The sequence below is a fragment of the Triticum dicoccoides genome, chromosome 3B (assembly GCF_002162155.2).
Source record: "Triticum dicoccoides isolate Atlit2015 ecotype Zavitan chromosome 3B, WEW_v2.0, whole genome shotgun sequence".
NCBI lineage: Eukaryota > Viridiplantae > Streptophyta > Magnoliopsida > Poales > Poaceae > Triticum > Triticum dicoccoides.
In genome coordinates this window covers 860,451,572-860,455,379 of record NC_041385.1, presented here as the reverse complement: position 1 = coordinate 860,455,379, position 3,808 = coordinate 860,451,572, and positions in this window count along the sequence as shown.

Below are 3,808 nucleotides of genomic sequence, written 5' to 3'. Positions count from 1 at the left end.
GGAGGTCGCGATGGACGGAGCCGATCTCTGGGAAGCCGTCGACCCCGGTAGCGCCGAGTATGCGAAGGGCGTGGCAAAGTATCGGACGGATCGTCGGGCATTAACGGCGATCTATTCCGCCATGCCGAAGGATGTGCTGCAACACGTCGTCAGAAAGAACTCGCCGAAGGAGGCATGGGAGACCATCAAGATCTTGCACCAGGGTCATGACCGTGTCAAGGAAGCACACCTTCAGTCCCTGATGAGCAGGTACGAATGCGTGAAGATGGATGAAAGTGAGACGGTTGATCAGTTTGCCGCCCGTCTCAAGATCCTCGTCAACGGCATACACAGCTATGGTTCAGCCCTAGAAGATGTTAAGATCGTCCGATGATTTTTGCGCGCCACACTGGCACGCTACATCCAAATCATCACGTCGATCGAACAATGTCTCGACCAGAAGACTCTCACGGTCGAGGATCTTGTCGGAAGATTCAAGGCCCACGAGGAGAGAAGTCGTCTCAGCTTCGGCGACCCGGAAGAGAGTGAGCACCTGATGCTGACAAAGGCGCAATGGATCACCCTGTCGAAAGAAAAGCAAGGGGATCCACGAGCAGTGGCAAGAAGAAAGGGAAAGGGAAGCAGCGCTCGGCGAGAAAGAACTTCGCCGACTCAGACGACGAGGCTGCGCCTGCACCACCGAGGAGGAAGTTTGACATTAGGAAAGTGAGGTTTCATAAGTGTGGTCTCTTCGGTCACTTCAAGGCTAACTACGAGGAAGCACCGAAGCAATGGGTGCTCATGGCTGAGGAAGGAGACGACGGGGATATGATGCTGATGTGCGAGCTAGTGGACGAGGAGGATCCAGATGATCACGGGGATATGATGCTGATGCCCACGCTTCGTAGTCGCCGTCGTCGCTGCCGTCGTCATCCTCCTTCTCCTTCTTCAGATGTCCGTCCCTGCTGGACCCTTGCCCGGGGTCACCCTGGCGGACTGGTTTGGCCGGCAACGGCGCCTCATCGTCGATGTCAGGACGACGATGCCTCCCTCGTCGCGGCCACGACACCGTGTGGCGATCTCCTCCAGGACGCTGCGCTGGCGCTCCATCTCCAGCCGCGCCTAGTCCTCCCGTGCCCACTTTATGGCGGCCTCATCAGTGTGCTCGCTCTTCACTAGGGCGAGCTCCGGCTCCTTCTTCGGCTTGACGAGGCGGGACGTAGGAGCTGAGGATGACGAGGGCGGCGCCGCGGGTGCGCCGGCTGAGCGACGTTTCTGCGGGCTCAGTCTTGACGCTGACGAGCGCCGGTGACCCGGAGGAGTGGGAGGAGGATCGGGAGGAGGAGGAGGAGGACTCGCCCAGCATTCGCCTCGGCAGCCATGGGCCGCCGCTCCGGCGGGGGAACGGGGCCGCCGAGTACTCGAGCGGCGGATCGTTGCCACCCTCGAGGTACTCGAGGAAGGGGTGGAGTGTGTGGCCGGGGGCGCCCCACCACAGGCGGTGGTCGTCGCTGTTGTTACACCCCCATACCACCGGCGCGTTGTTGATGGAGGCGAGCCGCTCCGCCTGCCGACGTTTGAAGTACGCCACCCACGCCTCGTGGTTGCCGGCGTAGTATCCCGGGAGGGGCCTCTCCTCCTCCGACAGAGAGGCCCGAACACGCCCGATCTCGGCGTGGAAGTAGATGGGGTGTTCGACGTCGGGCAGCGGGATGACTAGGATGCACCCGGCACTGAGCCTCCACCACCCAGGCACGCGCATGTCGGGGGGTGCCGGGTTGTTAGCCTCGTGGAGGAGGTGGGCTTCCCACTCATGTAGAGAGCGGTGGCCCAAGCCGGTGGCCGCCGCGTCATCGCCAGGGAACTGTTCACCCATCGGTTGCGCGTGCACGCGGTGGCTAGACGGGGAGAGAGGGAAAAAGAGGGCGTCGGCGACGAGAGAGGGGGGCTGCGGGCAGGTGCGTCTAGCGGCGAGGGAGGGGCGCCTTTTATAGCGGCCGGGGGGCGGCAACGTGTGTACGCTTGGCGCGCTGCACTGCACCGCACGTGAGAAATCACTGGAAGGCTGACCGGTGGCAGACTTGGCATTGATTCCCCACGGGAAACCGAGGCGATAAGGACGACGAGGCGCGGGGGTCGCTGACTTGGTGGGCCTACTGTTTTTTTGTGTCAAAAAGATTGACCCGGCGCCCCCAGGCGCCCCAGCGCGCCGGGTACAGCCTGGGTCCGCCGGCGCCGGTTTCTGGCCTTACCGGCGAAAATTGGCTCCTGGGGCGCGACTGCGCCGTTTTTCCAGCGACGGCGCTAAAAAATGGCCTTGAGGAGCTGTTGAGGGTGCGGCTGGAGATGGTCTAAGTGACTTTGTGTCGAAGAATGAAGGAGTTACAAATTTTAGGCCTCCTTTGGTTTGTAGGAATTTCATAGGATTTCTATAGGATAGGATTTGCAAACGAAAATTTTCTTTAAAGCCCTTTGGTTTATAGGAATGGATTTCTAATCTTATGTAGGATAGGAACCAATCCTTCACATTTTGGAGGAAAAAAACATTAGCTAAGACTCAATGGAAAAAAATCATATCCTGTGCATCAAATGACATCTCTTTTTCTATAAGAATTGAGATGCATGTCATCTGACTTCCTATGATTTCCCTATTCCTAAAGCATTCCTATCCTATAAATCAAAGAAGGCCTTAATTTTTCCCTGGACCCTAAAAATCTCAGGACTGGCCATGTGTACGTGCAAACAAGCCTTTGGCCAGGAACTACTAGCAACACGCTGGGGACATAAATGCCACTAGCGTACAAATAATTAACTACTAGATCGTTAAAGGCGCGCGTTGCCACGCCCGTCTATTTGGAAGGTTGTATGATTCAGTTTTACATACCGAAAGAAGACTTCACAAATTTTGGTAGAACCAAGCATTCATCTTACTGGAAGAAAATAAACCTACTATGTTCCAAGCACCAAGTGAGCTTTATATCCAGCATTCATCTTACAGACAACTACTAAAGTCACTTCAACATGGTGTTCTTTATGAAACAAAATGAGTCTGAGTAGCAAATAATATATCTGAATGGGATAATATATGTACAAAATTTAAGAAAGCATTCCCATTAATACAATTGGTGGTATTATTTTTGTAGCATGTCAGACACAAAAATAGATTAGAGGAAAACGCCGGATGTGCACAGTGCAAAAGTATAATACAAGAGACCTTTAGGATGAAAGATGTAGCAGCTGCTCACCCGTACAAAGAAGAAGGGCTGATAATAGGGCAATTGTCTCAATAAATTAAAGGAAACACATGTATATACATGGATAGGAAAACAGTAGAATAATTGGAAATTTCTACCAATAGGATTCAGATTTACCACAGTAATGGAAACAGAGACACGGGATCATAATGTAGCAAAGACCAGAAACATCACTTTAGATGATAAATAAGGGTGATTGTAGAGCTGCAAGTCTTGGATAATTCTGTTCAGACAGGAGCAGTGGTTCTCTGGAAACACTGTACAGATAAGCTGGAATTGGCAAACACAAAGTCGCAGGCAGATGACATAATAAGTAAAACGTCCAAAAAGGGTGGTCACATGCACAACATCTTCATTTATTTAATTTATTAATACTCCCTCCATACCATAATTTAAGACGTTTTTGCAAGCTAAAACAGTTTGCAAAAACGTCTTACATTATGGAACGAAGGGAGTAGCTCCCAAAGTTGATGAGCCAATTTTTGCTCAGGGAGATGCAGTTTCTTTTTCGAAGCAGAGGTCCTGGTTGTGTCCGTTGCAGACCTGTAAATCGTGAAGACATGTATTAATATATA